Source organism: Palaemon carinicauda, chromosome 18 (genome assembly GCF_036898095.1).
Source record: "Palaemon carinicauda isolate YSFRI2023 chromosome 18, ASM3689809v2, whole genome shotgun sequence".
Lineage (NCBI taxonomy): Eukaryota > Metazoa > Arthropoda > Malacostraca > Decapoda > Palaemonidae > Palaemon > Palaemon carinicauda.
The window spans coordinates 65,592,167-65,602,166 of record NC_090742.1 but is presented as its reverse complement, the minus strand read 5'-3'; positions in this window follow the sequence as shown (position 1 = coordinate 65,602,166).

Genomic DNA, 10,000 nt, shown 5'->3' with positions numbered 1-10,000 from the left:
TGTGTTCTCAATGTCTCCAAAATACTACAGGTTCTTTCTTTTCTTCTTCTTGGCCATAGATGGTTGGAAGATGGGATGATCGTGGAGGGTAAATGTTGAAATATATCAGGCTCTGATGTGAGTCTATTTATCTTTATGTAATGAGATGTATTGAATCACTCCCCCGAATGTAGATAAAATGTAAAGCTAAGTGTGGATATTTTCTTGTGGATGAGTTCATGATGAGATGTGGATGAGATCATGGTGAGGAGTGGGTGAGATCATGGTGAGGTGTAGATGAGATCATGGTGAGGTGTAGATGAGATCATAGTGAGGTGTGGATGAGATCATGGTGAGGGGTAGATGAGATCATGGTGAGGTATAGAAGAGATCATGGTGAGGTGTGGATGAGATCATGGTGAGGTGTGGATGAGATCATGGTAAGGTGTGGATGAGATCATAGTGAGGTGTGGATGAGATCATGGTGAGGTGTAGATGAGATCATAGTGAGGTATGGATGAGATCATGGTGAGGTGTAGATGAGATCATAGTGAGGTATGGATGAGATCATGGTGAGGTGTGGATGAGATCATGGTGAGGTGTGGATGAGATCATGGTGAGGTGTGGATGAGATCATGGTGAGGTGTAGATGAGATCATAGTGAGGTGTGGATGAGATCATGATGAGGTGTAGATGAGATCATAGTGAGGTGTGGATGAGATCATGGTGAGGTGTAGATGAGATCATAGTGAGGTATGGATAAGATCATGGTGAGGTGTGGATGAGATCATGGTGAGGTGTGGATGAGATCATGGTGAGGTGTAGATGAGATCATAGTGAGGTGTGGATGAGATCATGATGAGGTGTAGATGAGATCATAGTGAGGTGTGGATGAGATCATGGTGAGGTGTAGATGAGATCATAGTGAGGTGTGGATGAGATCATGGTGAAGTGTAGATGAGATCATAGTGAGGTGTGGATGAGATCATGGTGAGGTGTAGATGAGATCATAGTGAGGTGTGGATGAGATCATGGTGAGGTGTAGATGAGATCATAGTGAGGTATGGATAAGATCATGGTGAGGTGTGGATGAGATCATGGTGAGGTGTAGATGAGATCATAGTGAGGTGTGGATGAGATCATGATGAGGTGTAGATGAGATCATAGTGAGGTGTGGATGAAATCATGGTGAGGTGTAGATGAGATCATAGTGAGGTGTGGATGAGATCATGGTGAAGTGTAGATGAGATCATAGTGAGGTATGGATAAGATCATGGTGAGGTGTGGATGAGATCATGGTGAGGTGTAGATGAGATCAGAGTGAGGTGTGGATGAGATCATGGTGAGGTGTAGATGAGATCATAGTGAGGTGTGGATGAGATCATGGTGAGGTGTGGATGAGATAATGGTGAGGTGTGGATGAGATCATGGTGAGGTGTAGATAAGATCATAGTGAGGTATGGATGAGATCATGGTGAGGGGTAGATGAGATCATGGTGAGGTGTAGATGAGATCATGGTGAGGTGTGGATGAGATCATGGTGAGGTGTAGATGAGATCATAGTGAGGTGTGGATGAGATCATGATGAGGTGTAGATGAGATCATAGTGAGGTGTCGATGATATCATGGCGAGGTGTAGATGAGATCATAGTGAGGTGTGGATGAGATCATGGTGAAGTGTAGATGAGATCATAGTGAGGTAAGGATAAGATCATGGTGAGGTGTGGATGAGATCATGGTGAGGTGTAGATGAGATCAGAGTGAGGTGTGGATGAGATAATGGTGAGGTGTGGATGAGATCATGGTGAGGTGTAGATAAGATCATAGTGAGGTATGGATGAGATCATGGTGAGGTGTGGATGAAATCATGGTGAGGGGTAGATGAGATCATAGTGAGGTGTGGATGAGATCATGGTGAGGTGTGGATGAGATCAAGGTGAGGTGTAGATGAGATCATGGTGAGGTGTAGATGAGATCATAGTGAGGTGTGGATGATATCATGGTGAGGGGTAGATGGAGAAGGTTTGGACATGCTCTTTTCACTCCCCCAAGAGAGATTAGTTCACCAAACTTTCAACTGAGTTCCACAAGGCACTAGAAGAGTTGGAAGACCAAAGCCTACAGGACTGACGACTATGAATTGTGAAGTAGTAGATGATGAGTGGAGAAGTATTGATTTAAAAGCTCAAGATAGAGACGACTGGCGAAATCCAACCGAGGCCCTTTGTGTTAATAGGCGTAAGAGGAGATGATGATGAAATAAAATATAAGCTATTCATAGAGACAAGGGATAAAACGTAAAACTTTATTTAAAAGAGATACTATTACGGATGTAGATAAACATAAACTATGCTTGGAGGTAAATCTGCAAAGCATAAGCTGTATTTGGAGACAAGTGATAAAAAGTAAGGCTCTACTTAGAGGAGATACTTCCCAGTATGTAGATGAAATATAAAATTTGCTTAAGTAAATCTCTTAAGACTCTTTTAGTCTTACCCAGAAATACGTCAAGAAAACTTGTATAAATAAAAGCATATACACATTGAAAACTATTATCAGTATTAAAATCTATTTTTTTTTTCTAAAGTAAAACATGATCCAGAATATATAACATTCGAATAAAAAAAAATTTTGATGCTTAAAATTTAGGTTTCAGTTCCGATTTCATCCGAAGAGATGTTCATCAAAATGTCAGAAGGACAAGGGCATCCACAGTAGTAACCACTCCAGTAAAAAGTTTAAAACCCACAGGCCTAGGAGAGGCTGGATCTGCTGGAAATCGTGTTACCACTGTACTAGCCAGGTGACTTTGGAGAGTCTTTTCTTTTCAACATAATTATATCAAGACCAAAACTACATCTACTTGGAGAGTTACGATCAAAAATTTGACTTTGAAAAGTTATTTCTTTTTAACATAATTACATCAGGACCATAACTACATCTACTCGATCGACAATGTTACTTTGGAAAGTTATTTCTTTTCAACATAATTACATCAAGACCAAAACTACATCTACCCAGAGAGTTACGATTACCAATTTGACTTTGGAAAGTTATTTCTGTTCAACATAATTACATCAAGACCAAAACTACATCTACTTAAGGAGTTACGATAGACAATTTGACTTTGGAAAGTTATTTCTGTTCAACACAATTACATCAGGACTAAAATTACATCTACTCAGGGAGTTACGATCGACGGTATGACTTTAGAAAGCTATTTCTTTTCATTATAATTACATCAGGACCAAAATTACATCTACTCAGGGAGTTATGATCGACAACTTGACTTTGGAAAGTTATTTCTTTTCAACATAATTACATCAGGACCAAAATTACATCTACTCAGGGAGTTACGATCGCCAATTGGACCTTGGAAAGTTATTTCTGTTCAACATAATTACATCTACTTAGGGACTTACACTCGACAATTTGACTTTGGAAATATGTTTCTTTTCAACATAATTACATAAGGACCAAAACTACATCTAACCAGGGAGTTACGATCGACAACTTGACTGTGGAAAGTTATTTTTCTTCAACATAATTACATCAAGACCAAAAGTACATCTACTCAGGGAGTTACTATCGCCAATTTGACTTTGGAAAGTCATTTCTGTTCAACATAATTACATCAGAGCCAAAACTATATCTACTCAGGGAGTTACTATCGCCAATTTGACTTTGAAAAGTTATTTCTGTTCAACATAATTACATCAAGACCGAAACTACATCTATTTAGGGAGTTACGATCGACGATATGACTTTGGAAAGTTATTTTTCTTAACATTATTACATCAAGACCAAAACTACATCTACTCAGGGAGTTACGATCGACAACTTGACTGTGGAAAGTTATTTCTTTTCAACATAATTACATCAGGACCAAAACTACATCTACTCAGGGAATTAAGACCCACATTTTGACTTTGGAAAGTTATTTCTGTTCAACCTAATTACATCAGGACCAAAATTACATCTACTCAGGGAGTTACGATCGCCAATTTGACTGTGGAAAGTTATTTCTGTTCAACACAATTACATCAGGACCAAAATTACATCTACTCAGGGAGTTACGATCGCCAATTTGACTGTGGAAAGTTATTTCTGTTCAACACAATTACATCAGGACCAAAACTATATCTACTCAGGGAGTTACGATCGAAAACTTGACTGTGGAAAGTTATTTCTTTTCAATATAATTACATCAAGACCAAAATTACATCTACTCGGGGAGTTACAATCGCCAATTTGACTTTGGAAAGTTATTTTCTTAACATTATTACATCAAGACCAAAACTACATCTACTCAGGGAGTTACGATCGTCAATTTGACTTGGGAAAGTTATTTCTGTTCAACATAATTAAATCAGGACCAAAACTACACTTACTTAGGGAGTTACGATCGACGGTATGACTTTAGAAAGTTATTATTTCTTTTCAACATAATTACATCAGGACCAAAATTACATCTAGTCAGGGAGTTAAGACCGCCAATTTGACTTTGGAAAGTTATTTTATTAACATAATACATCAAGACCAAAACTACATCTACTTAGGGAGTTACGATCGATGATAACTTTGGAAAGTTATTTTAGTTCAACATAATTACATCAGAGCCAAAACTACATCTACTCAGGGAATTACGTCCCACAATTTGACTTTGGAAGGTTATTTCTGTTCAACATAATTACATCAGAGCCAAACTTACATCTACTCAGAGAGTTACGATCGACGATTTTCAAAAGTATAATTCTACATGAAGGAAAAAAATGGTTCGTCAGCACAGAAGCTTTTAATCCCGATCTTCTCCTTATTAACTTCCCTAACGCGTCGTTAAGTCAACATATCTGAAGACATTTTCATGGAACGGTTTCTTTTGAACTCAAAAGTCAATTAACTTCAGAGAGGATGTCAGCCAGGGATAAACCAAGAGATAAGACGAGATAAAAGCGAGTTCATCTTATGGTATTAAAGGCTAAGGGTGAAAAAAAAAAAAAAAAACTCTACAAAAACATATACCTGATTATCTCAAAAGGATTTCAGATACGAAAACAAGAGGCCACAAACGAAGCTAAAATTAAAGACGTTTAATAAAACCATTTTTCACAATGGAATACGATACTACAAAATGTTGATGATACAAATAGGCCAACATATGATTTCATAAGAATGGCAATGTTGAGAGTAAGCCTTATAAAAACTACTATAAAAGATTATAACTCTTTTAATTATAAACTAAGTCTACTAGAGCCGTCAAAAATGACGTCTAAATATCGAGATATATATGCAGACACAGAATCAACCACTTTACACCCCCACCCCCTTTCTTAACAACAATCCGCTCGTCCGGCAATTTGTGGGAATGTGGTTTTAGAGTGTATAGCTCGGGGTATCCCCTCACCAGAGAAGGACTACTGCCTCTGTCCTGAGTGACATATATATATATATATATATATATATATATATATATATATATATATATATATATATATATATATATATATATATACATATTTATATATAATCTAACACTTTGCTCGTTATTCTATAGGAGAGATTACGTAATGATCTATGTTCCATATCATTCTTGCAAGATTTTGCAGTTTTGAATTTTTACGAGGTTTCGAAATTGATTAAAATAACGTAAGTCCAAGGTGAAATAGTGTAAACATCTTATTACACCAGTATTACAGCTTAAAACCTATGATATTAATTTGATCTTAAACGGAAAGAAGTCACCTAAGATCGAAGTTTAAAAATACGAGTAAATTTCTGAAAGATTCAGGCTGGTAATTTTTGACTGATTGGGATGTAATTGGCTCCTTAAAAAAAATAGTATCTGCAACAATTTAAATAAATACATTCATAAGGATGATAAAATTCAGCATTAAATTTGAATGATTGGTATAAAATTGGCTCTTTAAAAAAAATAGTATCTGCAACAATTTAAATAAATACATTCATAAGAATGATTACATTCAGCATTAAATTTGACTGATTGGGATATATTTCGCTCTTAAAAAGAGTTAGTATCTATAACAATGTAAATAAATACATTCATAAGGATGATAAAATTCAGCATTAAATTTGAATGATTGGGATATAATTAGCGTTTTAAAAAAATAGTATCTATAATAATGTAAATAAATACATTAACAAGGATGATAAAATTTCGCATTAAATTTGACTGATAAGGCTATAATTGGCTCTTAAAAAAAAGTTAGTATCCATGACAATGTAAATAAATACATTCATAAGAATGATCAAATTCAGCATTAAATTTGACTGATTGGGATATAATTAGCTCTTTTAAAAAATAGTATCTATAACAATGTAAATAAATAGATTCATAAGGATGATGAAATTCCGCATTAAATCTCATTTTACTATAAACTCACTATACTTCATCCTACTAAGAACTACCATTTTCATCACCAATCCAATTCAAACGCTACAATTAGTAACAAAACCTCCTCTTCGTTAATAACAAACTTCCAACGCTATATCAGCACATGCCAAACCTGATTTTCAACCCCCCCCCCCTCCCCTAAAACTCAACTCTCTAACCCACCCACCCCCCCACCCCCAAAACCTCTCCACGCTCCTTGTCCAAAACCCATAATTACAATAAGTCAAAGTTTCCTGTTTAGGGAAGCCGAAATGTCGATGACAGCCGACCTGATCCTCAAGAAATCCTAACGTGAGAATACCTTTCTCATACTAATCTTCCTCCTTCGCCCTGGTGAAAACCACCCCTTCAGAGCCTTCTTTTCCCTTCTCGCGCGCGCCTTTAAATCATAATATCGACAATATCCTTGAGCCGGATCCAGCTATTCTCATTAGCCTTGAAGGGCCCCACCGTTGTGATTGAAGAGCGGGTTTCTCATACCTCAAGAATTCCTCCTTCTTCTTCTTCTCCTTCTGCATGAGGAGGAGGAGGAGGAGAAGATGAAGAGGGGGAGGAGGAGAAGAAGAGGAAGAAGAAGAAGAAGAGGGGGAGGAGGAGAAGATGATGATGAAAGTGAAGGAGAAGGAGGAGGAAGGAAGGAAGAATGAGGCTCTTGTGGGGAAGGTCAGAATAACCCAGACCAGGAGGAGAATAAGAAAAATAATAAGAAGGGGGAAGAGTAGGAGGAGGAGAAAAAGGAGGAGGAGGAGAAGATGATGAAGGTGGAGGGGAAGAGGAGAAAATGATGAAGGTGGAGGGGGAGGAGGAGAAGATGATAATGAAGGTGGAACAGATGATGAAGGTGGAAGGGGAGTAGGAGAAGATGATGACAGTGGAGGGGGAGGAGAAGAAGATGATAATGAAGGTGGAGCAGGAGATGATGAAGGTGGAGGGGGAGTAAGAGAAGATGATGATGAAGGAGGAGGAGGAGGAGGAGGAGGAGGAGGAGGAGGAGGAGGAGGAGGAGGAGAAGAAGATGATGATGGTGTAGGAGGAGGAGAAGAAGATGATGATGGTGTAGGAGGAGGAGGAGGAGAAGAAGATGATAATGAAGATGGAGGAGGAGGAGGAGGAGAAGGAGAATGAAGAGGCTCTTGAGAAGGTTAGAATAGCCCAAACCAGAAGGAGTCCTAGCTTACCCTACGGAATGAGATGCGTAGGCCCCTCTGCCGCGAGTGTGGATAAACAATAAACAATGGGTCGAAATATAATTAATTCTGGGAACATTATCCACAAGAGGAAAACGCCGATAACAATTTTCGCTTCTCGTACGATAAACCACTTCATGAAGACAGAGTACCTCATCTGATATGGATACTGAATATTTAATATCGATTTCAATTTACTCCTTTATTACAGGAATTTATGACGTGAGTAACCTGTTATTAACAACAGCGCATTGGTAGGTAAAAATTAAATTGTAACCTGTCATTAACAGCAGTGCTTTCGTTGATAGAAATCATATTGTAACCTGTTATTAACAATAGTGCATTCGTTGACAGAAATTAAATTGTAACCTGTTATTAACAGCAGTGCATTCGTTGACAGAAATTAAATTGTAACCTGTTATTAACAGCAGTGCACTCGTTGATAGAAATTAAATTGTAACCTTTCATTAACAACAGTGCATTCGTTGACGGAAATTAAATTGTAACCTGTTATTAACAGCAGTGCACTCGTTGATAGAAATTAAATTGTAACCTTTCATTAACAACAGTGCATTCGTTGATGGAAATTAAATTGTAACCTGTTATTAACAGCAATGCACTCATTGATAAAAATTAAATTGTTGCCTGTCATTAATAACAATACATTCGTTGATAAAAATCATATTGTAACCTGTTATTAACAACAGTGCATTCGCTGATAGAAATCATATTGTACCCTGTTATTACCAACAGTGCATTCGCTGAGAGAAATCATATTGTAACCTGTTATTAACAACAGAGCATTCGCTGATAGGAATCTATTGTAACTTATCATTTACAACAGTGTAATCGTTGAATGAAATTAAATTATAACCTCTAACTAACAACAGTGCATTCGTTGATAGAAATTGAATTGTACCTTGTCATTAACAACAGTGCATTGGTTGAAAGAAATTACATTGTAACCCGCAATCTACTTTAGTTCTACCTAAAAATTATGGGAGAGAGAGAGAGAGAGAGAGAGAGAGAGAGAGAGAGAGAGAGAGAGAGAGAGAGAGAGAGAGAGAGAGAGAGAATTCTCAGATTCGTTGATAGAAATTAAATTGGAACAAGCAATCTTTACCGATAAAATTATGATTCCAAGCTTGAGAGAGAGAGAGAGAGAGAGAGAGAGAGAGAGAGAGAGAGAGAGAGAGAGAGAGAGAGAGAGAGAGAGAGAGAGAGAGTCAATCCCCTTCAATATATCTCAAGTAAAATCTATAACAGAAGATCTGAATTAACCGACATAATTATCAGTTACATATAAGACGTTCATCGGTTTCCACCCCAACAAGGATACATCTTTTAAACCCATTTGCCCTTTTTTAATATTTCTACAGTCATTCAACGTTATCGGAATATCGGGCCAATTGTAAAGGCATTCCCGAGAAACAGTTTCTTCTGACCTTTCAGCCAATTAAATTCAGATGCGATGCCCTGGTTTGTGGGAAGGGTGAAATGGGGTCACCTGATTAGAAAACAAAGGTCCTACCGGTGTTTCTCAGGAGACAAACACCCGAGACTGGAAAGGATTTCTGGAAAGGATTTCCGAGAATGTGAGTATAAATCTATTAAAACTTCACTGTGGTTAAGGTAAGTCATACAAAGAGGAGGACGATTGGGAGAGATCATTGCGATTGCCTTCACACGAAATCTGATACAGATGGTTCAACTCAAAACGTAATGGAAACCCCAAATACTTGGAATATGAACAGCTGCACTTTCACACAAACAGACACAGACACAGACATATATATATATATATATATATATATATATATATATATATAGTATGTGTGTGTATGTGTGCATATGTATTTATAAATGTATGAAGGTTTTGTGCACTTATACATGTATACGAAGTAATAATACTCAAAAGTTAGCTTGGAGTAAAACATTATACAGTGACATACGGTTTCATACTCATATCATTCAAAGTCGTATGAGACACACACATATATGCTCAAAATAAATAAGACAATGAATAGTCTGAACAACATCTTTTATGTTTATTATCCTACTTATTTTATCTCAATATATTATATATATATATATATATATATATATATATATATATATATATATGTATGTATATATATATATAATATATATATATATATATATATATATATATATGTGTGTGTGTGTGTGTTTGTGTGTACTTATGCAAATATGCAAAGTAAAAACACATAATCACATACAACTAAAGTATTAGAGTTTCGTTGAAACAAAAAGACAATATCAATATGAGCCTGTATGTTTATACATAACAAAATGACTTAGCGTTAATCCTTTTGCACGCGACTTTAAAATGACACAAACTTTCTTTAAGAGTTATTGCTTAAATATGAAAAAAAAAAAACTAATCAAGCCACCGGGGGAA